This window comes from Hevea brasiliensis, chromosome 4, assembly GCF_030052815.1.
Source record: "Hevea brasiliensis isolate MT/VB/25A 57/8 chromosome 4, ASM3005281v1, whole genome shotgun sequence".
Lineage (NCBI taxonomy): Eukaryota > Viridiplantae > Streptophyta > Magnoliopsida > Malpighiales > Euphorbiaceae > Hevea > Hevea brasiliensis.
This window is the reverse complement of record NC_079496.1, coordinates 57,415,742-57,443,483: the sequence shown is the minus strand read 5'-3', so window position 1 is coordinate 57,443,483 and position 27,742 is coordinate 57,415,742. Positions and strand designations below refer to the sequence as shown.

The 27,742-nt window shown below is 37.7% G+C and overlaps 1 non-coding gene across 1 annotated transcript; it reads left to right on the top strand.

Annotated features, from left to right (window-relative positions):
• The first annotated feature begins 3,790 nt into the window (after nucleotides 1-3,790).
• On the top strand, nucleotides 3,791-3,897 carry LOC131179646 (small nucleolar RNA R71). The gene has a single exon (XR_009148535.1). It is a non-coding gene; the product is annotated as a small nucleolar RNA R71 (small nucleolar RNA).
• Nucleotides 3,898-27,742: the final 23,845 nt, after the last annotated feature.

Below are 27,742 nucleotides of genomic sequence, written 5' to 3'. Positions count from 1 at the left end.
GTATATTCATTATTTCATTAACTTTGTTCACTTTTATTCATTTGGTTGCCCCAAGTAACCTACACTAGGCAGTGGACTGGATAACGGGTAAACTGGCACTGGGTACCTAGTACCTCGGGCCGTCACACCATCGGTCACATATGCATCTCCCGGTGTGCAACAGAACAGCTAACAAGCTGTAAATAATATCAGGCACAAGGCCAAGTCTCAATACAAAGTCAGAATGGCTAAAAGCCATGAAATCACAGAATGGCATTTTTGCCATGTGCAGTACTGCTAACTGAACCCTATTGGCATGCCAAACTATCCAAACCAATCTTGTTAGGTATACTAGGGCATTTGAAACTTTTAAATTCTTCAATTTGTAAATTTCATGTTTTGGTGTTACTATTCACCTCATTGGCCAACAAAAATGTTGACTTTTGGATAGAAAATATGTTCATTGACTTTGGCACTCCCAACATACCACATTTGGTGTTTAAAACATGTTGGCATTAAGTGTTAATACCATTTCAAAGTGTAACTCAACACAAGCAAAATTTTCAGTTTTGGTGAGTCAACTTCACTGTTCCATTGGACACTGTTACTGTGGGAATTTGAAGAAATGTAAAACATGAAAGTTGTTACTTATTTTGTCTAGTTGAATTTCATTTTTTGAATCACTCCATTTGGAGTTTTGTAGCTCCAGATATGACCCGAAAACCCAGGCTGGCCGGATTTGCATTCTGCAGAAAATACCATTTCTACAGTAGCATCAACAGTAACTAGAGTCACTTGGTTGGATGGGTTCTGGCCATAATTTGGGGTAGATTCCTTCATGAAAGTTGTTTTTCTATGTCTTAACTTGTTGCTGTAAAAAGTTCAGGTCAATTGACCAAATCTACAGTGAGTTATGGCCAAATGAACAGTTACTGTTCATTTGGCCAATTCTGCAGAATCAGTTTCAGGGTTCCGGATTGGGACCAAGTTTTGGTCCTCTTGCTTTGGTCTTTTGGGCATGGTTTCTTCAGCAAAAATGTGCCATTATAAGCCTAGTTTCATGTCCAATTGGCCAAACTTCAATTGGACTAACACAGCCCAAGTTATGGCAGTGCAAAGGGACTGAATTTTCAGTCCCTATGCTGCTGCCCTAGGGCAGTTTATACCTTGACTTTGCCATACCATTTTTCAGTCCAAATTGTATTCAACATACCTCAAATGGTCACTTATTGACCATTAGATTGTTCTTTAATAGTTTAGTAAGTCAAGTCAATTTTTCATGCCTCAAAACCCTAATATCCAATGCAATTCACCCATAAACCTCAACTAGCACCCTAGTTCAATATCTATATAGGTATATAGCTTAAACATAACCTCCAATTCATGTTAAGTCCATTAAAAACATCCAAAACCATTCCTCTATTAGGGCTGCCGAAATTCAAGTGTTCATACCCATAGGTTTTTTTGTTCATTTAAACTACAAATCTTACTAAGTTCAAGTCCAAAATCATGGAAATAAAGAGTTTAATGGGTATAAGTGCACTAACCTTATTTGGGCAGAATTTCCAAAGCCCTAAACTTCAATTTCCTTCCTTTTGTTGGCTGCCAAGAGCTTTAGCAAGGTGCTAGGGCAAATTTTTGTGAAGATAACTTAAGGTTTTAAGGTTGGATGTTGGAAGATTTAAAGCTAAACTTGAGCATCAATGGAGGAAAGGGGTATAGGGATTTCGGCTGGTCTTTTGGGGAAGGATGGCTGCTGGTTTTTCTTTCTTATTTTGGTCTTATTTTATATCTTTTAATAGTTAGTCAAAGGATTGCTTAAGTGTGATTGGTGGAAGTTTTTAAGTGACCTCACATTATGTCATAAATGGGCATTTTATTGCATTTTCTTTTCTTTCCTCCACTACTCATTTTCAATTTAATTTCTAGCAATATTTCTTCATATTTTATGTCATATTAATTATTTACTCAACTGGACAAGTCGGCCAAAAATCACCTCGGAAGGCGAAATGACCAAAATGCCCTTCGTTTGGCTTAACGGGTCAAAATCGTCTGTACCGATTGAAAAATTTTTCTAGGTAATTTCTTGGCATTCTAATGCCATGGGAACCTCAATTACCCTTCTCTGGAGTCCCAAAAATTATTTTATAATTTTTCCCCCGGGTCTAGGGCTCCTCGTTGCGAGAACCGCAACTTCCCTCTAGTTACCCATCGCTTGGGCACCAGCTCGTTTTGCTTGGTTGTATTTTATTTCTAAAATTTTTACTAAGTGTTTCTTATTAATATTTGAGTTAATTATGGTTCCTGACTTTAGTTTAAATATTTTTCCGGACGTTCTAGCTGTCCGGACCGACACCGGTCACCGGAACAGTAGGATGTACGGAATGGTTACCGAGAGGGTGTTACAGATGTTCTCAAGTATCCCTGCAAGATATTTAATGGATCGATCAGCCAATTGCAATGAGATTGTTGTGGGTTTCAGTTCTCCGATCTCCAACTTTTTGCATATTGATAGAGGCATTAGGCTGACGCTTGCTCCAAGATCGCAGAGGGCCTTGTCTATTTTCTTGTTACTAATGATACAGGGTATGGAGAAGCTTCCTGGATCCTTCAACTTTGGAGGCAGTTTGTTTTGCAGAATGGCACTGCATTCCTCTGTTAGAGCTACTATTCCATAGTCCTCTAGCTTCCTTTTCTTTGATCGAATTTCCTTAAGAAATTTGGCATAAGATGGCATTTGAGAAAGTTCTTCAGTGAAGGGGATGTTAATGTAAAGTTTCTGTAAAACTTCCAAAAACTTTCCAAACTGTTTGTCCAATTTGGCTTTGTGAAATGTCTGAGGAAAGGGTAGGGGAGGCTGATATGGTTCTGGTAATTTCTTTGTCTTCCTTGCTTCCTCCTCTTGATCTTTCTTAGCTTCTTCTTCCTTTTGGTCTGCTTGGTCTTTAGATATTTCTATGGTTTCGTCTGTTGATTCTACCTCTGGTTGTACTAGAGTTTTCCCACTCCTCAGTGTAACTGCCATACAATGCTCCCTTGGGTTCATTTCTAGTTGACTGGGTAGTTTGCCAGCAGCCTTACTTAAAGAACTTACTTGCTGAGCAATTTGATTCTCTAGCATCTTGTTATGGGTAGCGAGTTAGTCCATTCTGGAAGTCAGTTGTTTAATCAATTCAGTTTGTTGTTGTTGAGCTGCTAGGAATCCTTCCATCATGGTTTCCATAGTCATTTTCGGTTGAGGTTGTTGAGATTGGAGAGGTAGCGATGGCTGTGCAAGGTTCTGGCCTCTGTTTTGAAATCCAGGGGGTGCTGGAGGTTTGTACCCTTGTTGCTTGTTTATTGGTTGGGTCTGCTGATTGGACCATGAGAAATTTAGGTGGTTTCTCCATCCAGGGTTATAAGTATTTGAATACGGATTGTTTGGCTACCTCTGGTTGAAGTTTCCTCCATTATTCACATAGTTCATCTCTTCTGTAGGTTCGTTGAAATTATTCATGTATCCTCCTTCGTAGCTGCCCTCATGTTGACTATTTGTACCAACTGCGTTGGCTTGCATTTTTTCGAGTTTCTTTGTGAACTGATCAAACTGGGCATTTATCATGCTCAGGGCATCTACTTCGTGACTCTGATTCTTCTTGCATTTTCTCTTTCGTTTGACCACTCATAGTTATGGTATGCAACCCTTTCTAGGAGTTCAAGTGCTTGTGGCACTGTTTTCTCCATTAGATCACCTTCTGCAGCTGAATCAACTGTGCTCCTCATAGAGGGTAGTAATCCATTATAGAAATTTTGCACCAATAACCAATCTTCTATGCCATGTTGTGGACATTCTCTCTGTAGGTCTTTATACCTTTCCCATGCATCATGGAGTGATTCTCCCTCCTTTTGTCTAAAGGTGTTGAGCTCAAGCCTCAGCTTTGTAGTCTTTGCAGGTGGGAAATGCCTTGCTAGGAAAGCTTGGGAGAGGTTTTCCCAGGTAGTGAATGTTCCAGCCGATTGAGAAAGTAACCACTTCCTTGCCCTGTCTCAAAGGGAGAATGGGAATGCTCTGAGTCTTATTGCTTGGTCAGACACTCCATTCATCTTGAATGTATCGCATAAGACAAGAAAACACTGGAGGTGGTAGTGTGCATCCTTTGTTGGTGAACCTGCAAACTAGGTTTGTTAAATCATTTGGAGCCATGCTGGTTTTAATTCAAAGTTGTTGACTTCCACTGTGGGTCTAGTGATACTGGGCTGAAATCCTTGGATAGATGGAGCTCCGTAATCTCTCAAAAGTCTTGGTCTGTCATTATTATCGGCCATGGTTGGGATTTCGGGATCTCCTTAACCGTGCTATTGATGTTTCCTTTCCTTTCTGATGGCTTTCAGAGTTTTGTCGATTTCTGGATCACGGTCCAAAATTTCTTTTGGCTTTGTTCTGGTCATATACCAGATCGGGTACCTGAGAGAAAAGAAAAGAAATACAACCAGTAAAATAAAATCAAATAATAAATATAATTGCCTAAATCAGCTAAATCACCTATCGCTTGATATTACTAAAAACAAAAACTCCCCGGTAACGGCGCCAAAAACTTATTTTGCTATTTTGCAATTACCGCAAGTGCACGTATCGCTAACAAGTAATAAAGTGATAAGTAGAGTATTGTTCCCACGAGGAATTTTGTTTAGCAAGTACCAATCTACACAGAAATCTTGGCTGTCTAGGCTATCGAATACTCAGGGAATGAAGTTTGTTAACTTTAAACACTAAAATGGTAAACTTAAAATGAAATGATTTATTTGAAGCAATTCTAAAATTAAGATTTCACACTTGAATCATACTAGGGATGTTATCTCGTTTATTTATTGAATTGAGAATCGTTTTTGTAACACCCTCCCGGTAACCACTCCGTACATTCTACTGTTCCGGTGACCGGTGTCGGTCCGGACAGCTAGAACGTCCGGAAAAATATTTAAACTAAAGTTAGGAACCCTAATTAACTCAAATATTAATAAGAAAAACTTAGTAAAAATTTTAGAAATAAAATACAACCAAGCAAAATGAGCCGGTGCCCAAGCGATGGGTAACCGGAGGGAAGTTGCGGTTCTCGCAACGAGGAGCCTTAGACCCGGGGGAAAAATTATAAAATAATTTTTGGGACTCCAGAGAAGGGTCATTGAGGTTCCCATGGCATTAGAATGCCAAGAAAATACTTAGAAAAATTTTTCAATCGGTACAGACTATTTTGACTCGTTAAGCCAAACGGAGGGCATTTTGGTCATTTCGCCTTCAGAGGTGATTTTTGGCCGACTTGTCCAGTTAAGTAAATAATTATTATGATCTAAAATGTGAATAAATATTGCTAAAAATTGAATTGAAAATGAGTAGCAAAGAAAAGAAAAAAAAAATGAATTAAAATTACAATTTTGACCTCATGCTTATGTCACTAAGCACTCTCACCCAATCACATTGTGACACATGTCCATAAACCAATTAAAATGAGTCAAATGGGCAGAAAATTGAAAGGAAAAACTGAATTCTTCTTCTTCAATTCCCGTATACCAAATCAAGAAGCTTTCTCTCCATTTTTTTTCTTTTAAAGGTTGATTTTCCTAAGCTTCCTCACCTCAAAACCTTATCCTTCCTTCACAAAAAGTTATACCCACATCAAGGACAAGTGTTTGGCAACCAAGAAAAGCCAAGAAAGTGAAGGAATTGCTTGGGAAAATTCTGCTAAAAAAAAAAGGTTAGTGCTAACTCTTACATTTTTCTTTTTATTCCATGTTAGGAAGTTCAAGTGAATAAGAAATTGTTAAGAAATTGAATAAAACACTTATGTAGGAGTATGTATGAATGGTGGCAGCCAAGTTAGGGTTAGGGTTTTGTTGGTTTAATTGCAATTAAGTTGGTATATTAATGTCAATTAATGCATATATATGAATTGGAGTTTAATGGAGTTGATTTTTTTGAGTTTGTATGAGTAATTGGTTTGGACATTAGGGTTTGGAAAGGTGAAATTGTGACTTAGCTTTGGAAATGGTTAGAGGACTTTTTAATGGTCAATTAGTGACCATTTTAGGTATGTTGACCCTAATTAGAACTGAAAAATGGGATGGTAAAGTGAAAGTATAAACTGCCCTATGGACAGCAGCATAGGGACTGAAATTTCAGTCCCTTTGCACTGCCATAACTTGGGCTGTGCTAGTCCAATTGAAGTTTGGCCAATTGGACATGAAACTAGGCTTATAATGGCACATTTTTGCTGAAGAAACCATGCCCAAAAGACCAAAGCAAAAGGGTCAAAACCCAGCTCCAATCCGGATACCCTGCACTAAATTCTGCAGAATTTGCCAAATGAACAGTAACTGTTCATTTGGCTATAAGTCACTATATATTTGGTCAATTGGTCTGAAATTTTTACAGAAACATGTTAAGAAATATACAAACAACTTTCATGAAGGAACCTACCCCAAATTATGGCCAGAACCCATTCAACCAAGTGACTCAAGTCACTGTTCATGCACTGTAGATATGGTAATTTTCTGCAGAATGCAATCCGGGAAGCTTGGGTTTTTGGGCCATATCTGGAGCTACAAAACTCCAAATGGAGTGATTCAAAAAAGGAAATTCAACTAGACAAAATAAGGAACAACTTTCATGTTTTACATTTCTTCAAATTCCAACAGTAACAGTGTCCAATGGAACAGTGAAGTTAGGGCACCAAAACTGAAATTTTCTGCTAGTGTGGGTTACACTTTGAAATTGCAAAAACACTTAATGCCAACAAGTTTTAAACACCAAATGTGGTATGTTGGGAGTGCCAAAGTTGATGTACACATTTTTATGCTAAAAGTCAACATTTTTGTTGACCAATGATGAATACTAACACCAAAAAAATTGAAATTCACAAATTGACGAATTTAAGAGTTTCAAATGCCCTAGTATACCTAACAAGATTGGTTTGGATAGTTTGGCATGCCAATAGGGTTCATTTAGCAGTACTGCACATGGCAAAAATGCCATTCTGTGATTTCATGGCTTTTAGCCATTCGACTTTGCACCGAGACTTGGCCTTGTGCACGATATCATTCTGACTTGTTAGCCGTTACATTTGCACACGGAGATGCATGTGTGACCGATGGTGTGACGGCCGAGGTACTAGGTACCCAGTGCGGTTACCGTTATCCATCCGATCGTCTAGTGTAGGTTACTTGGGCAACCAAATGAATGAAAATGAGCAATGCAGAAGAAATAAATGAATGGATATACAAATACATGACAAACAAAACATGTACATGCAATACATATTTCTATCTGTCATTTCTTGTTATTTTATTATTGCACCACTAAGCATTATTGCTTAGCGCGTTGCTTTTGCCACGCAGTAGGTCTTGGAGACCCGATCGTGAGCCCGGTAGACCACAGGACTGGGTGAGGCCATCCGGCGATTACGCTCGATTATGTGTGTCACCTCGTCACTGCGATTGCATTGGTAGGACACTAGATGCCATTTTGTCATCTTGTAATTAACTTTTTATTTTCTCATATGTATTTAGGATTTATGTAATGTATTTTGAGGTTCATGTAAATAATAAAGATTTATGGTTATGTATGGTATTAATTTGAGTATTTAATGGTTGTTTATGTATGAGAACCCTGAGAAAGGGATGTTTTGAAAAATGAAAAGGTTGTTGAGACCTGAAATTGACAAATTACTGAGATATTGATATTGAGTTTTATTGATGATATTGGAGTTGAGAATGAATGAAATTGTATATTGGAAGTGTTTTTAACAGGTTCCGAAGAACTGTTTTCTCCATTTTTAGCCGGTACTCCGCCGGATTTTCCTTAAAATCTTCGGAACCTCAAATGAAATAATACTTTTGATAAATGGTTAAAATAAATCATATTTCATAAATTAATTTCAAAAGCATGACACAAATTAAGTAAGGTATATTAGAGTGTGCCAGTACACCGTGTGGCATTACTTATTCGGGTATCTTGTACGAGTAAGGGGTGTCACATTTAGTGGTATCAGAGCACGGTTTAGGCGTTTCTGGGCCTAGATTGAGTCCATACCATGCATTGCATTTGTAAGAGTCGAGGTGACACTAACGCAGATCTGTTTATCTTTCTTATTTTGAATAGGATATGGATCCTTCCTCTCAGAGAGCCGTTGAGGAGGAAGTGGAGAGTCATGCTCCACTGCGATGGCGAGGCCCAGGGGCATGAGAGAATGCTCCACCGGCTCGGCGAGCACATTCAGCCTCCACAGGCCATGTTCCAACAAATGGCCGACTTCTTTAGACAGATGGCTGGAGTAATGCCAGCACCACCGCCACCACCACCAGCTCCACAGCAGAAATCACACCTGGAAAGGTTAAGGAAGTTTGGAGCTGTGGACTTCTATGGCAAGAGAGAAGATGACTCTGTTGCAGCCGAGAACTGGTTGAACAGAACGGGCAGAGTACTAAAACAGCTCCACTGTACTCCAGAGCAAAACCTGGAAGCTGCCATCTCTTTGTTGCAAGATGATGCCTATGAATGGTGGGACACGGTGTCCAGTGAAGTGCAGCCAGAAGCTGTAACTTGGGATTTCTTTCTCTCTGAGTTCAAGAAGAAGTATGTGGGTACTGTATATTTGGAAGAGAGAAGAAGAGAATTTATTAACCTGAGGCAGAGACAATTGTCAGTGGCTGAGTATGAGAAAGAATTCGTCCGATTAAGCCGCTACGGAAGGGAGATAGTCCCTAATGAAGCTGAAAGATGCAAGAGATTTGAAGAGGGACTAAATGACAACATCAAGATCCAGCTCACTGCCTTGGGAATCACAGAATTTACCAAGTTAGTGGAAGCTGCCATAAAGGTTGAAAAAGTGAGAATTAGTGAGTGGACTAGAAGAGAGAGACAGCAGAAGAGGGGACCGGGTCAGTCGAGTTCAGCTCCTGCATCAGGGAAGAAGTTCAAGGGTCCTCCTGCACAAAGTTCAGCCCAGCCACAGGGCCAGGGTCAGTCTCAGGGGCCCAGGCCACAGTTTACCCCTAGGAGAGGTCAGTCCACACCATCAGTGGGCAGCTCTCCAGGGATGGGGTTCAGGGGACCAGCCCCGGCATCTTCTGCATGTCCACACTGTCAAAGATGGCATAAGGGGGAGTGTTGGAGAGTGACTGGTGCTTGCTTGAGGTGTGGGTCAACAGAGCATCGAGTGGCTGTCGCGTAAAACTACTACTGTTGCTCCAACACAAGCGGCAGCACTGCTCCTGCACCACAGAGGGGTAGAAAATCTGGCAAGTCTGAGGCTGTAGGACCATCACAGAGGCCTGCATCTGAGCCAGCAGAGAGGCCTGACAGTAGACCACCAGCAAGGGCTTATGCTATGAGAGCTCAGGAGGAGCAAGATGCCCCGGACGTCATCAGGGGTACGTTCTCCCTCTACACTACACCTGTGCATGCATTGGTGGATCCAGGATCCACTCACTCATACATCTGCATCAATCTACCCGTAGAAAGGGGATCTTGGTAGGGGAGAGTGACCAAGACATTCTGGTCACTAATCCATTGGGTCACAGTGTGGTAGTGAACAAGGTATACAAGGGTTGCCCGTTAAGGATTCAGGGGTATGAATTCTTGGCAGACCTGATTGAGTTGCCCTTCCATGAGTTTGACGTGATTTTGGGAATGGACTGGTTGTCACGTCATCAGGCAATAGTTGATTGCAAATTGAAGAGAATTTCTCTAAAAACTTCAGAGGGTAATGAGATCACAGTTGTGGGGAAAGGGGATTTTTGTCCAATGTCATCTCACCACGATTGCAAGAAGAATGATGAGTGAAGGCTGTGAAGCCTACCTAGCACATGTGGTGGATACTAGGCGAGCTAAGCCAAACACGAGTGACATACCCACGTGAGAGACTTCCTGCAGGTATTCCTGAAGAATTACCTGGTTTGCCACCAGAAAGGGAAGTTGAATTTGCTATTGAGACACTGCCGGGTACAGCACCCATTTCCATTGCTCCTTATAGAATGGCACCCACGGAATTGAGAGAGTTGAAAACTCAGTTGCAAGAGTTGCTAGATAAGGGGTTCATATGCCCCAGTATGTCACCATGGGGAGCTCCAGTGCTGTTCGTGAAAAAGAAGGATGGGACTTTGAGACTTTGTATTGATTACCGGCAGTTGAATAAAGTGACTGTGAAGAACAAGTATCCGTTGCCTAGAATTGATGATCTGTTTGATCAGTTGAAGGGAGCAGGAGTATTTTCTAAGATTGATCTCAGATCAGGGTATCATCAGCTGAGGGTGAAGGATGTAGATGTGCCCAAGACTGCATTCAGGACCCGGTATGGGCATTATGAGTTTCTAGTGATGCCCTTTGGCTTAACAAATGCACCAGCGGCATTCATGGACCTTATAAACCGTATCTTTCATCTCGTAGTGGTCTTTATTGATGATATTTTGGTGTATTCCAAGACCAGGGAAGAACATGATGAGCATTTGAGGATTGTTCTGCAAACCCTGAGAGAAAAGAAGCTGTATGCTAAGTTGTCCAAGTGTGACTTCTGGTTGGGTGAGATTGCATTCCTTGGACACATAGTGTCAGCTGATGGGATTAGGGTGGATCCCAAGAAAATAGAAGCAGTGATGGAATGGAAGCCTCCCAGAAACACAACTGAGGTCAGAAGCTTCTTGGGGCTAGCTGGGTATTACAGAAGATTTGTGAAGGATTTTCCTAATAGGCTCCAATGACCAAGTTGTTACACAAGAATGTCGATTGACTGGAATGACAAGTGTCGCACAGTTTTGAGAAGTTGAAGGGTATGTTGACAGAGGCACCAGTGTTTTCGCAGCCAGTGTCAGGGAAGGTCTTTGTGGTCTACAGTGATGCCACTCATTATGGGTTAGGGTGTGTGTTGATGCAAGAGGAGAAAGTGATTGCCTATGCTTCCATGACTAAGGCCACATGAACAAAATTACCCTACCCATGATTTGGAGCTTGCAGCAATTATCTTCGCACTGAAGATATGGAGGCATTACTTGTATGGTGAAAAGTGCTACATTTACACGGACCACAAAAGCCTGAAATACTTGCCAACCCAGAAGGAGCTCAACCTTAGACAGAGGCGATGGATTGAGTTCCTGAAAGATTATGACTGTGTAATTGATTACCATCCTGGGAAGGCAAATGTAGTTGCTGATGCTTTGAGCAGAAAATCCATGACAGCTCTGAGATCTTTGAATGCCCGTCTATCTTTGGCTCGAGATGGAGCTATTTTGGCTGAGTTGCAAGTGAGGCCAAACCTGCTACAGCAGATACTGGATGGGCAAAAGGCAGATGAGAAGCTAATGGCTATTATGAGCAAGATCTCAGAGGGAAAAGCAACTGACTATGAGGTGAAGGCAGATGGGTGTCTGTACTACAAAGGAAGACTGTGTGTACCAGATGATGGGGAATTGAAGACCAGTATTCTAAAAGAGGCACACACCAGTGTATATGCTATGCACCCAGGAAGTACAAAGATGTATCATGATCTGAAGCTTCAGTATTGGTGGCCTGGTATGAAGAAAGACATAGCTGACTATGTGACTAGATGCTTGACATGTCAGCAAGTCAAGGCAGAACATCAAGTTCCATCAGGTTTGCTACAGCCTATACGCATACCTGAATGGAAATGGGATCGGGTCACCATGGATTTTGTGAGTGGTCTGCCTCTCACCCAGAGGAAACATGATGCAGCATGGGTAATAGTGGATAGATTGACAAAGTCAGCACACTTTCTGCCAGTTAGAACTGACTACTCACTAGAGAGGTTAGCAGAATTGTATATCAGTGAGATAGTTAGACTGTATGGAATCCCACTTTCCATCATATCTGATCGAGACCCAAGGTTTACATCGAGATTTTGGAAGAAGTTGCATGAATCCTTGGGTACACAACTCCATTTCAGCACAGCTTTCCATCCTCAGACGGATGGGCAATCAGAAAGAGTAATCCAGGTAAACAATTGAAACCCACGAAATTGATACAAATATTGAATTAAAATGATAACAATAACATGAAATATTTGTCAGGTCCTTGAGGATATGCTGAGGAGTTGTGTCATTGAGTTTGAGGGAAGTTGGGATAGATACCTCCCACTGGCAGAAATTGCATACAACAATAGCTACCAAGCTAGCATTCAAATGGCCCCATATAAAGCATTGTATGGGAGAAAATGTAGAACTCCAGTGTGCTGGACTGAATTGGGCGAAGACAAACTGGTAGGGCCAGACCTGGTGAAACAGACTGAGGAGAAAGTGAAACTAATCAAAGCCAACTTGAAGGTTGCCTCGGACAGACAGAAATCTTATGCCGACCTGAAGAGAAAAGAAATAGAATATGTGGTTGGCGACAAGGTGTTCCTCAAAGTGTCACCATGGAAGAAAGTATTGAGGTTTGGAAGGAAAGGTAAGTTAAGCCCTAGGTTCATTGGCCCATATGAAGTCATTGAACGTGTGGGTCCAGTGGCCTATAGGCTAGCTTTACCTCAGTGGACAAAATTCACAATGTGTTCCACGTGTCCATGCTCGGAAGATACGCTTAGATCCTTCACATGTCATCTCGGAGAAGAAATTGAAATACAGCGGATTTGACATATGAAGAAGAACCTCTACGGATCCTAGCTCTGAAGTAAAAGAATTGAGGAACAAGCGATTCCTTTGGTGAAAGTGCTTTGGAGGCACCACAACACCGAGGAGGCAACATGGGAAAGTGAAGAGACGATGAGGCAACAGTTCCCTCAACTGTTTGCATCGGTAAATTTCGAGGACGAAATTTAAATTAGAGGAAGAGTTGTAACACCCTTCCAGGTAACCACTCCGTACATTCTCTTTGCTCCGTGACGGTGTCGGTACAGACAGCTAGAATGTCCGGAAAAATATTTAAACTAAAGTTAGGAACCCTAATGAACTCAAATATTAATAAGAAAAACTTAGTAAAAATTTTAGAAATAAAATACAACCAAGCAAAACGAGCCGGTGCCCAAGCGATGGGTAACCGGAGGGAAGTTGCGGTTCTCGCAACGAGGAGCCCTAGACCGGGAAAAATTATAAAATAATTTTGGGACTCCAGAGAAGGGTCATTGAGGTTCCCATGGCATTAGAATGCCAAGAAAATACTTAGAAAAATTTTTCAATCAGATGAGACAATTTTGACTCGTTAAGCCAAACGGAGGGCATTTTGGTCATTTCGCCTTCAGAGGTGATTTTTGGCCGACTTGTCCAGTTAAGTAAATAATTATTATGATCTAAAATGTGAATAAATATTGCTAAAAATTGAATTGAAAATGAGTAGCAAAGAAAAGAAAAAAAAATGAATTAAAATTACAATTTTGACCTCATGCTTATGTCACTAAGCACTCTCACCCAATCACATTGTGACACATGTCCATAAACCAATTAAAATGAGTCAAATGGGCAGAAAATTGAAAGGAAAAACTGAATTCTTCTTCTTCAATTCCCGTATACCAAATCAAGAAGCTTTCTCTCCATTTTTTTTCTTTTAAAGGTTGATTTTCCTAAGCTTCCTCACCTCAAAACCTTATCCTTCCTTCACAAAAAGTTATACCCACATCAAGGACAAGTGTTTGGCAACCAAGAAAAGCCAAGAAAGTGAAGGAATTGCTTGGGAAAATTCTGCTAAAAAAAAAAAGGTTAGTGCTAACTCTTACATTTTTCTTTTTATTCCATGTTAGGAAGTTCAAGTGAATAAGAAATTGTTAAGAAATTGAATAAAACACTTATGTAGGAGTATGTATGAATGGTGGCAGCCAAGTTAGGGTTAGGGTTTTGATGGTTTAATTGCAATTAAGTTGGTATATTATGTCAATTAATGCATATATATGAATTGGAGTTTAATGGAGTTGATTTTTTTGAGTTTGTATGAGTAATTGGTTTGGACATTAGGGTTTGGAAAGGTGAAATTGTGACTTAGCTTTGGAAATGGTTAGAGGACTTTTTAATGGTCAATTAGTGACCATTTTAGGTATGTTGACCCTAATTAGAACTGAAAAATGGGATGGTAAAGTGAAAGTATAAACTGCCCTATGGACAGCAGCATAGGGACTGAAATTTCAGTCCCTTTGCACTGCCATAACTTGGGCTGTGCTAGTCCAATTGAAGTTTGGCCAATTGGACATGAAACTAGGCTTATAATGGCACATTTTTACTGAAGAAACCATGCCCAAAAGACCAAAGCAAATGGGTCAAAACCCAGCTCCAATCCGGATACCCTGCACTAAATTCTGCAGAATTTGCCAAATGAACAGTAACTGTTCATTTGGCCATAAGTCACTGTATATTTGGTCAATTGGTCTGAAATTTTTACAGCAATAAGTTAAGACATAGACAAACAACTTTCATGAAGGAACCTACCCCAAATTATGGCCAGAACCCATTCAACCAAGTGACTCAAGTCACTGTTCATGCACTGTAGATATGGTAATTTTCTGCAGAATGCAATCCGGGCAGCTTGGGTTTTTGGGCCATATCTGGAGCTACAAAACTCCAAATGGAGTGATTCAAAAAAGGAAATTCAACTAGACAAAATAAGGAACAACTTTCATGTTTTACATTTCTTCAAATTACAACAGTAACAGTGTCCAATGGAACAGTGAAGTTAGGGCACCAAAACTGAAATTTTCTGCTAGTGTGGGTTACACTTTGAAATTGCAAAAACACTTAATGCCAACAAGTTTTAAACACCAAATGTGGTATGTTGGGAGTGCCAAAGTTGATGTACACATTTTTATGCTAAAAGTCAACATTTTTGTTGACCAATGATGAATACTAACACCAAAAAAATTGAAATTCACAAATTGACGAATTTAAGAGTTTCAAATGCCCTAGTATACCTAACAAGATTGGTTTGGATAGTTTGGCATGCCAATAGGGTTCATTTAGCAGTACTGCACATGGCAAAAATGCCATTCTGTGATTTCATGGCTTTTAGCCATTCTGACTTTGCATTGAGACTTGGCGTTGTGCACGATATCATTCTGACATTGTTAGCCGTTACATTTGCCTGCCGGAGATGCATGTGTGACCGATGGTGTGGCGAGGTACTAGGTACCCGGTGCGGTTACGTTATCGATCCGATCGTCTAGTGTAGGTTACTTGGGCAGCAAATGAATGAAAATGAGCAATGCAGAAGAAATAAATGAATGGATATACAAATACATGACAAACAAAACATGTACATGCAATACATATTTCTATCTGTCATTTCTTGTTATTTTATTATTGCACCACTAAGCATTATTGCTTAGCGCGTTGCTTTTGCCATGCGTAGGTACTGGAGACCCCGATCGTGAGCCCAGTAGACCACAGGATCGGGTGAGGCCATCCGAAGCAGTTACGCTCGATTCTGTGTCACCTCGTCACTGCGATTGCATTGGTAGGACACTAGATGCCATTTTGTCATCTTGTAATTAACTTTTTATTTTCTCATATGTATTTAGGATTTATGTAATGTATTTTGAGGTTCATGTAAATAATAAAGATTTATGGTTATGTATGGTATTAATTTGAGTATTTAATGGTTGTTTATGTATGAGAACCCTGAGAAAGGGATGTTTTGAAAAATGAAAAGGTTGTTGAGACCTGAAATTGACAAATTACTGAGATATTGACATTGAGTTTTATTGATGATATTGGAGTAGAGAATGAATGAAATTGTATATTGGAAGTGTTTTTAACAGGTTCCGAAGAACTGTTTTCTCCATTTTTAGCCGGTACTCCGCCGGATTTTCCTTAAAATCTTCGGAACCTCAAATGAAATAATACTTTTGATAAATGGTTAAAATAAATCATATTTCATAAATTAATTTCAAAAGCATGACACAAATTAAGTAAGGTATATTAGAGTGTGCCAGTACACCGTGTGGCATTACTTATTCGGGTATACTGTACACGAGTAAGGGGTGTCACATTTAGTGGTATCAGAGCACGGTTTAGGCGTTTCTGGGCCTAGATTGAGTCCATACCATGCATTGCATTTGTAAGAGTCGAGGTGACACTAACGCAGATCTGTTTATCTTTCTTATTTTGAATAGGATATGGATCCTTCCTCTCAGAGAGCCGTTGAGGAGGAAGTGGAGAGTCATGCTCCACCTGCAGCAGCTGAGACTGGGGGCATGAGAGAATCTGCTCCACCAGCTCAGGCAGAGCCTGCTCAGCCTCCACAGGCCATGTTCCAACAAATGGCCGACTTCTTTAGACAGATGGCTGGAGTAATGCCAGCACCACCGCCACCACCACCAGCTCCACAGCAGAAATCACACCTGGAAAGGTTAAGGAAGTTTGGAGCTGTGGACTTCTATGGCAAGAGAGAAGATGACTCTGTTGCAGCCGAGAACTGGTTGAACAGAACGGGCAGAGTACTAAAACAGCTCCACTGTACTCCAGAGCAAAACCTGGAAGCTGCCATCTCTTTGCTGCAAGATGATGCCTATGAATGGTGGGACACTGTGTCCAGTGAAGTGCAGCCAGAAGCTGTAACTTGGGATTTCTTTCTCTCTGAGTTCAAGAAGAAGTATGTGGGTACTGTATATTTGGAAGAGAGAAGAAGAGAATTTATTAACCTGAGGCAGAGACAATTGTCAGTGGCTGAGTATGAGAAAGAATTCGTCCGATTAAGCCGCTACGGAAGGGAGATAGTCCCTAATGAAGCTGAAAGATGCAAGAGATTTGAAGAGGGACTAAATGACAACATCAAGATCCAGCTCACTGCCTTGGGAATCACAGAATTTACCAAGTTAGTGCCAGTACACCGTGTGGCATTACTTATTCGGGTATACTGTACACGAGTAAGGGGTGTCACAGTTTTCCTTGATGGAAATCAGTCCTAAGCTATCCTAGATCCTCTCTCAAGGCATCTAGGGTGTATTCTAATTAACTCGAACCCTACTTTCGTGGTGATCAAATCAATTAAAATCCTTTAAGACCTTTGACCAATTTTTAGATTCCACAAAAGTATCAGCCTATGTCTAGGTCAGAATTCCTAGGTTTAAGATCTCGAATTTCTAATGTTAATCTTCACCTTTCAGTCCTTCAATTAACATCTACAATCATAACTAAGTGGGTACCAACACATAGCATGCATTAAGATCACAAGAAATTAAATCAAGAAACGAATCTCAAATCCAATAAATAATGTTAGTAGTATGCCTTAGAGCATATCATTTAGTATGTATGTTATACTTTTTTTATTAATAAAAGGTATTTCCACTTTTCCGTTTACATAATATATTTATGTGTAATAGAAAAGGTCCATTGATATTTTGTTAGAAATTCTACTCTTAAATTGTTAAGAATATGAGTGATAGTATTTCTAGCACAAAGTATCATAAATAGGTTCACAATCGAGGATACTTCATAATAAGGATATGACTTATCCAGAAAGATTATATTCATGTTTGTTCCCAAGTTATTTATATGAGATATAAATAAGATGGAATGGTGAGTCTCATGCCATATGACAAATGTGATAGGCACTTATACATGATAAGTAGGCCGAACCAGTGACACTTATGACAAGCACATGGAGTTTACTCTTGTCAATGCATTATCATAAATCATATCAGTGCATATAATCTTTAGACCTGAGATAGCATAGTTATCTTGTATATAGTGGTTTGAGTTTGATACTGCTTTCATACTTGTACTCTGTATGGGTATATGGGCATGTGTTGGCTCCTACTAGCTATATATGGAGGTAGGTGTTGATCAAGATGGAATCTGTTCCTCTAAGTAAATAGAGATAAAATCCTATGTTCATTTAATTATTTTTGATGTTTCAAGTTTCTGGCCAGGACAGATAGATTTAATCAGAAAAGAGTTTCTGATGAGAAAATCTTTTTAATCAATAACTGGAATTAAAAAAGAACAAATATTCATAGCAAATGGGGTTTGACATAAACCATGACTCCAGCTTGAGTTGGTAAACCTTATTACTAATTGGGTGGCCATGGCATGCTATGCTAGGTGTTAACCATGGTCTATGAGGCGCATAAAATGATTTAGAGAAATCATTTATGGTAAGAAAGAGTTCTGATGATATTAAGAGTTGATATCATATCTCATTGCCAATTAGTGATGAACCTAGTAAGTCACACACATACACAAGTAATCACCTAATTAAATATGATTTAATTAATTAATTAAAGAGTTTAATTGATTAATTAAATAGGTTTGGTTTGCATTAGATTGCAAAGTCCCTAGCATGACTTGAAACCAAATCTAGATTATTAGATGTATATGGGTAAGTTAAATTTATATTTAAAGTGTTTAAATATGAATTTAATTAATGAGAGATTAATTAATTAATTTATATTTGATATAAATTGATTAGAAGAAGAGAAATAATTATTTTGAGTTGAGAACTCAAAATTAAGACATAGGGGCTTTTTGGTTATTTCACAGGGTGACATGTGGCACCATGAGATGGTGACACATGGCATTACACATAAGCTTGCCAAATGTCTTTTAATCATGTAAGATGATTAAAATTAAGATTAAATATAGTTTTGACACTTGGCACAATGTGATTGGGTCAATTAAACCTATAACCAATTAGAGGGTGACATGTGGCAAGAGTTTAATGTGTTGACCTAGCTTTATAAGTGTTGTTATGAAAAAAATAATACAACCAGCTGCTATTCTCATTTGTGCCGCCACTTTGAAGCTCTCCCTCTCTTCTTCTTCTCCTCTCATCAATTTTAAGAGATTAGCAAACAATCTCTTGAATTAAAAATACTAGAAATCGATTCTAGTGTTCTGTTTACATCTTTAATCTCAAAAAGGCATAACTTGATTTTCTAAATAATAGAAAAAAAGCTTTAGAAGCTGTTCAAGGGCTGCCATAGGTGTTCTTGGTGTGGACAAGCTAGAAGGACAACATCTAGTGTCCTGAAGACGCATCTGAAAGGCACAAATACACTGCAGTGCATCAAGAGGTTAGTGTATTTATTCTTGATTTAATATAGGGTTCTAAAATTAATCTGATTAATTTTAAAATCTTAAATGGCAAATACATATCCAAAAACATATTAAAAGTATTTTAATATATTGTTTATCATTGAAATCAAATAAATAAAAATAAATCTTGCATGATGCATGTGACCCTAGGTGAAAATTTATGAATTCAATGGTATAAACTTGTGTTTTTCACGCTTCCACTCCTTTCAAATAAAACTCAGTGTTCATCCATAATAATAATTACAAGAGCTACTCTCCCAAATCTAGAATAAGAAAACTACTCACTCATGGTGAGTTCAGCAAATGTCATGATAAAAAGTAAAAACAATAAAAAGAAAGTTATGTAAAAGAAATGAAATAATAAAATTTTGTCTAAGGAGATGAAACGAAGGAACCAAAGAGAGTTTCAGCTTCGATCTTGTGGAGCTTCAGCTAAAAGACTTCTTTTGGCACTGATGTAAAGCTTGATAACAACAACCTTTAGCAACATTCCCGATGACAGGGGCCCCCCTCTTTTTTGGTGTTTTCTTCTCCATTTATATTGGCTGCTCTAGGGTTAGGTCATTTTGAGTCCAAAAGGCTTTAGGAGTCTCGTTCGAATCAGAAAACAGGAGGGGAATTCGAGTCAAAAAACAGGCTGCAGCATAGTACATGGCCCGTGTGTCACTACACGGGTCCCGTAAGGTAGGGCAGTGTAACTTGCTGGAGGAGAATCGCGTGGTCTTATTTTGGCACAGAAAGTTACATGGGTCTGTGCCAACTACACGGGCCTGATTAAACGGGCCATGTACTTTCGTTCTCATAAGGTTCTTCAAGCTTGCGCCTGGCAGAGACTTACACGGGTCCCTGCAGATTACATGGGTATACTTATATGATCCATTTACTTGTGTTTCTCATCGATTCTCTTGCCTTTCTTCTGGCAGGGAGTTACACGGGTCTGGTGCTTGGTTTACAGGACCCGTGTACTTTGTATCAGTAACAATTCTTTGTCTTTTTACCTCTCCAAGATTTCCTTTGCACATCCATCCTTAGGGGCTTCACCAAAACACCTGAAATAATGCAGAAAACATGGAATTAAGGGCTTGACAATAGAATTTATGAAAACTAATGAAATCAACTATTATGCATGACAATACTTGTCTAAATGCTATGATTTGGAATACAAATATGCTTAAAAACATCTATATAATTCAAGTGTATCACATATTGAATTGTAAATTGTGACATGTTGATGCTAGAATCAACTTATGCATGATGTGTGAAAAAGTCAACATTTTCATTGACCAGTGAATTGTATAATGGCCAGTAAACCCTAAAAATAAATATTTAATCTTGTAATATGCCCTAGTTTGCATAGTTAACTAGTTTGGATAGGTTGGCATGCCAATAAGATTCTGACTGCTGTTCTGTAAATGGCTTTATGCCATACCATTTTTTTACGGCTTATTATGCCGTACTGTGACGTTAATAGCCTACGGCTATAAGTATTGTGTTATTATACTTGACTTATCTCCAGATTTATTATATGGCTTTTTAGCCACACTATTTACACACCGGGAGACACTTTGTGTAACACCCTCACTATAGCAATTACGTACATTCTATTGTTCTGGTGACCGGTGTCGGTCTGGACAGCTAGAACGTCTGGAAAAATAATTAGACTAGAGTGAGGAGTCATAAATAACTCAAATATTAATAAGAAAAATTTAAGAAAAATTTTAGAAATAAAATACAACCAAGTTAAATGAGCCGGTGCCCTAGCGATGGGTAACCCAGTGGGAAGTTGCGATTCACGCAACTAGTAGCCCTAGACCCAAGAGAAAATTCATAAAATAATTTTTGGGACTCCAGAGAAGGGTCATTGAGGTTCCTATGGCATTAGAATGCCAAGAAAATACTTAGAAAGATTTTTCAATCGGTACAGACAATTTTAGTCTGTTAAGCCAAACGGAGGACATTTTGGTCATTTCGTCTTCGGAGATGATTTTTGACTAACTTGTCCAATTAAGTAAATAATTATTATGACATAAAATAGGAATAAATATTGATGAAAATTAAATTAAAAATGAGTAAAAAAAAGAAGAAAGAAAGAAGAAAGAAAGAAAAACCGATAACTCGGTAAGAGCAAAATTTGATCAATTAAATTTGAGGGTCCAATATTGACCAAAAGTGATGATTATTAATTTAATGAAGCTAAATTAATTTAATTAATTGAAATTATGAAAATTAAAAATAATTATTGAAAAGTCAAATTATAATGATTATAAACTTCAAAATAATTTCAAATTTGCCATTCTACTTATTTACCATATTGCCATTAAATATTTAATTATTATATAGGTTAATTATTGAATCAAAAATCTGCATCTTTTTTTCCCTTCTTCTTCCCATCACTTGCCTTCTTCTCTTCTTCTCTAAAATTCTCCATTAAAAACCCAAAATCCAAAGCTTAAAACCCTAAGTCACAACCAAATTTTTTCATGGAAAAATTATAGCCCACCCTAAACTAAAGCCTAATTAGTAGAAAGCACTCAAAAAAACAAAAAAAAAAAAAAATTGAGTTTGGGGCAAAAGGAATTTCAGCCAAGGTGGACCAAGAAGGAGCTTCAAGTTTTTTATTGATTAGAAGGTTGAATTGAAGTTGAGTGAAGCTAAGGAATAAGGTTAGTGCTAGAAATTCTCTTGGAATTTAAGATTTATGCAAGTTGATTTAGGGTTTGCTCAAATATGGAATTTTGTGTTGTAACTTGAATTTGATGATGTTGAGGTTGATTATTGACTATTAGAAGTGTTATAAATGTGAATTGAAGTTTGCAAGTTGGGTGAAATTGAAAATTGGGAGTGCTTCTCTTATGCAGGAAATTTGGACCTATGAGTCCAGGGTATTGTTTGACCTATAACTGAGGTTGTGTGACTCCAATTGATATGAGGCCAATTGGAGGTGAAACTAGACACATAATGGCACAAATTTTGTGAAGAAACCATGCCCAGAAAACCAAACCAACTTGACAAAAAGTTTGCCCTAATTCGGGTGACCTGCAATCTGCTTGGGCAAAATGACCAAATGAACAGTATTTGATCATTTGGCCATAACTCAATGTAGCAAGGTCCAATTGACCTGAAATTTTACCAGAAACAAGTTGAGATATAGACCAACAACTTTCATGAAGAAACCTGACCCAAATTATGACCATAACCTAGTAAAATTGCCAACCAAATTTGAGTTACCAAATCTGGCAGAAACAATTTTACCCAGAATTTTGGGTTCTGCCCAATCCGGCCAGTCATGGTTTTTAGGCCATAACTTGAGCTACAAAACTCCAAATGGAGTAATTCAAAAAAGGAAATTCAACTAGACAAAATGAGGAACAACTTTCATGTTGATCAGTTTCCCAAATTCCCACTGCAAAATTAACCAATAGAACACTAAAAACAAAGCATGAAAATTGAAAATTCTGCCCAATTAACATTAAGCTTGGAAATGATATTGGCAACCAATACCAACCAATTTTGAATGCAAAATGTGGTATCTTGAAGAACTTAGGTTCAATAAATTTATTATGTATTAAAAAGTCAACAATTTGAGTGAATAGTAATACAAAGACACAAAGTATAATAACTAAATTGGTAGAGGAAATTAAGGTATGAAATTTAGAATCCATGAAACATTCATGGATTACTTAGAATAAAAAGAGTAATTTACCTAAATGGCTTAATAAACATTTAAGTTATGTGAGTATATGATTAGGATTTGTATTCCCCTTACTAGTAGGTTTAATAAAACATAAGTAATACCACTTGAATATGAAATGAAATTAAACTAGATGGATTGTTGAGTATAAATAGGATGAGGTTTATATTAGGATTTATGTTTCCATTACAAATAAGATAATAACACCTTGTATGAGTTATGAATTCATATAAATATTGTAATGAATAAATGAATCACATGAAAATATGAATGGAACATTAGTTTTCTTTATAAGGGAAAGGAAGAACGTTTTGAGTACAATGGTATATGAACACCATTGTTATGAATTGTGATCAATATGAATGATGTAAGGAATGTATGAATATTATGATGAATGTAAAAATTATGAAATTTATCATGAAATAACAAAGTCATAAAACACAGTATATTAATATTTAATGATATTATGTGCCCTTGTATTGCCTAGACATGTGTGTCAGATTGGATAGTTTGGCATGCCAATAGGGTATTGTTTTAGCAGTACTGCGAAAGGCTTTTATGCCTGTATTCATGGCTTTATGCCAACATTCATGGCTTTTTATGCCCGATTATGTGTTATCATGGCTTTTTAGCCATACTGACTGCATACGTGTTTGACGTTCTGCGTCCCATGGTATGACGGCCCGAGGCACCGCGGTGTCCAGTGTCAACGACCCGTTATCCAGTTTAGTCAGCCTGTCATAAGTTACTTGGGCAGTGAAATTTATTGAAATAAGTTAAGAATATTAGTAATTAAAAATATTAGAAATTAAATAAATGAGTAAGTTGACCTAAAATAAATTAGAATAGTTATTTATTAGAAAGAATCGAAATAAACTAGACTGATATTAAAATTTACTTATTATGAAATAAACTGAGACAACCTAGAAAGTATTGAGAAAATGCTAAAAGATTAGCAAAGAAAATTATAACATACATAAATATGGCAAATGTGACTTACATAATAATATAAGCATAAATTTATTATTTTCAGATCATTTTTCTTTGTACATTATTGCTGTACATTGGCGAAATAAACACTTTCAAAGAAGACTAAATTAGGATAAAACATATTAAATTTTAGAAACCGCATGTGAAGTATAAATAAATCTTAATTATTTGAATTATGTTTTATTTCTATCTTTATTTGTATATTATTTCCTTGTTATATTATTGCACCACTAAGCAGTAATGCTTAGCGCGATGGAATTATTTCCTTCTCACAGGTACTGAAGCTAGAACCCAATGCGTTGACTGGGAATTTTGGGAGTTTTGATCTGCAGAGTGTCAAAGTTTATCACCTCCTCAGCAATGCATGTAGATAGGGCCCATATAGATCATATTTTGTATTTTGTATAAAATGCTAGATATTGTATTATGATGTAAATTATGAAATTTTGTAATTATTTTGTAAATTATGTAAATTAAGGAAATTTGAAAATTTTACTTATATAATTTGAGAATGTTTACATATGAATTGAGTATGAATGGAAATGATTATGAAATTGAAATGTATGGATGAGATTTGAAATATGAGATAATTATTATTAGCATGGATAAGATTTTATTTTAGAAATATTATTGAGTTGAATTTCAAACAGGTGAATATTGAAATACGCCAAACGATAATAAAATAGGGGAAACTCCGCTGGTTTCTCCGTCAAAAAATAATTGATATTAAATTAAATGAATTCAAAATTATTTAGAAAAAAATAAAGTAAGATAAGTTAGGGTGCTCTGGCACCGATTGTAGCATGCCTTGCCTGGCTACACTGTAGTCGGGTAAGGGGTGTCACATTTATTGGTATCAGAGCACGGTTTAGGCGTTTATAAGCATAGATAGATAGAATAAGATTGTGTGCATAACATGCATTGCATTCATATGAGTTGAGGTGACACTAATGCATATCTATTTTCTTGGTTATTTTAGGTTAAGGTATGGACTCAGAATCGCAGAGGGCAGTAGAAGAAGAAGTAGTAGGCCATATCCCGACTGGGAGTGATATTGGTAATCGGGGAGATCCTGCTCCACCAGTGCAAGAGGTGCCTGTACAACCCCAACAGGCCTTGTTTGAGCAGATGACTGAATTTTATCGACAGATACCTGGGGTTATTCCACCACTGTCTCAGCAGAAATCACCTCTAGGAAAAATTAGGAAATATGGAGCTGTAGATTTCAATGGTAGAAAGGAAGACAATTCTTCAGCGGCTGAGTATTGGTTAGAAAGGACTAAAAGAGTCCTGCAGCAGCTCCATTGCACACCAGAACAGAGTTTGGAGTGTGCAGTTTCATTGTTACAAGAAGTTGCATATCGATGGTGGGATGTCGTAACCAAGGTAGTGCCACCAGCCGACGTAACTTGGGAATTCTTTTTTATAGAGTTTAGAAAGAAATATATTAGCTGTGTTCATGAAGAGGAACAGAAGAGGAGTGGTGATCAGCAAAAGAGGAAACTTGGATAGTCTAGTAATAAGAGGCCGAGAGAACAGTTAAGTCAGACATTTGATCAAAGTAGGAGATCTAGACCCAGGCCTATACACAAAAGAGATCAACCAGAAACACTAGTAGTGAGTGCACCAAGATTAGCAAGAAAATGTGGCCATTGTAACAAGTGGCATAAAGGTGAATGTAGGGGATTGACTGGAGCCTATGTGGGGCCATAGATCATCGTCTGAAAGATTGTCGTAAGAGGAATTTACCACGGACCCAAATAGAGGTCGTGGAAGGACCAAGTACAATATTAACACCACTTCCAAATGTCACCCAAGCCGGAGAGGAGCAAGAAGCCCCAGATGTGAATTTGAGGTAACGTATTTCCTTTATGATATGCCTAAGTGTATAATGATAGATTCAAAAAGACTAAATAGTACCATATATATATAAAAGAAGTAGACAGAGGGAGCAAAAGAAAGGTAAAAGAATTATCTCAGAATCCAAAACACCAAGTAAATTTCGAGGACGAAATTTAAATTGGAGGGGAAGAATTGTAACACCCTCACTGTAGCAATTATGTACATTCTACTGTTTCGGTGACCAGTGTCGGTCTGGACAGCTAGAACGTCTGGAAAAATAATTAGACTAGAGTGAGGAGTCATAAATAACTCAAATATTAATAAGAGAAATTTAAGAAAAATTTTAGAAATAAAATGCAACCAAGTTAAATGAGCCGGTGCCCTAGCGATGGGTAACCCAGTGGGAAGTTGCGGTTCTCGCAACTAGGAGCCCTAGACCCAAGAGAAAATTCATAAAATAATTTTTGGGACTCCAGAGAAGGGTCATTGAGGTTCCTATGGCATTAGAATGATAAGAAAATACTTAGAAAAATTTTTCAATCGGTACAGACAATTTTAGTCTGTTAAGCCAAACGGAGGGCATTTTGGTCATTTCGTCTTCGGAGATGATTTTTGACTAACTTGTCCAATTAAGTAAATAATTATTATGACATAAAATAGGAATAAATATTGATGAAAATTAAATTAAAAATGAGTAAAAAAAAGAAGAAAGAAAGAAGAAAGAAAGATAAACCGACAACTCGGTCAGAGCAAAATTTGATCAATTAAATTTGAGGGTCCAATACTAACCAAAAGTGATGATTATTAATTTAATGAAGCTAAATTAATTTAATTAATTGAAATTATGAAAATTAAAAGTAATTATTGAAAAGTCAAATTATAATGATTATAAACTTCAAAATAATTTCAAATTTGCCATTCTACTTATTTACTATATTGTCATTAAATATTTAATTATTATATAGGTTAATTATTGAACCAAAAATCTGCATCTTTTTTTCCCTTCTTCTTCCCGTCACTTGTCTTCTTCTCTTCTTCTCTAAAATTCTCCATTAAAAACCCAAAATCCAAAGCTTAAAACCCTAAGTCACAACCAAATTTTTTCTTGGAAAAATTATAGCCCACCCTAAACTAAAGCCTAATTAGTAGAAAGCACTCAAGAAAACAAAAAAAAAAAAATTGAGTTTGGGGCAAAAGGAATTTCAGCCAAGGTGGACCAAGAAGGAGCTTCAAGTTTTTGATTGATTAAAAGGTTGAATTGAAGTTGAGTGAAGCTAAGGAATAAGGTTAGTGCTAGAAATTCTCTTAGAATTTAAAATTTATGCAAGTTGATTTAGGGTTTGCTCAAATATGGAATTTTGTGTTGTGACTTGAATTTGATGATGTTGAGGTTGATTACTGACTATTAGAAGTGTTATAAATGTGAATTGAAGTTTGAAAGTTGGGTGAAATTGAAAATTGGGAGTGCTTCTCTTATGCAGGAAATTTGGACCTATGAGTCCAGGGTATTGTTTGACCTATAACTGAGGTTGTGTGACTCCAATTGGTATGAGGCCAATTGGAGGTGAAACTAGACACATAATGACACAACTTTGGTGAAGAAACCATGACCAGAAAACCAAACCAACTTGACAAAAAGTTTACCCTTATTCGGGTGACCTGCAATCTGCCTGGGCAAAATGACCAAATGAACAGTATTTGTTCATTTGGCCATAACTCAATGTAGTAAGGTCCAATTGACCTGAAATTTTACCAGAAACAAGTTGAGATATAGACCAACAACTTTCATGAAGAAACCTGACCCAAATTATGACCATAACCTAGTCAAATTGCCAACCAAACTTGAGTTACCAAATCTGGCAGAAAAAATTTTACCCAGAATTTTGGGTTCTGCCCAATCCGGCCAGTCATGGTTTTTAGGCCATAACTTGAGTTACAAAACTCCAAATGGGGTGATTCAAAAAAGGAAATTCAACTAGACAAAATGACGAACAACTTTCATGTTGATAATTTTGCCAAATTCCCACTGCAAAATTAACCAATGGAAAACTAAAGACAAAGCATGAAAATTGAAAATTCTGCCCAATTAACATTAAGCTTGGAAATGGTATTGGCAACCAATACCAACCAATTTTGAATGCAAAATGTGGTATCTTGGAGAACTTAGGTTCAATAAATTTATTATGTATTAAAAATTCAACAATTTGAGTGAATAGTAATGTGAATAGTAATACAAAGACACAAAGT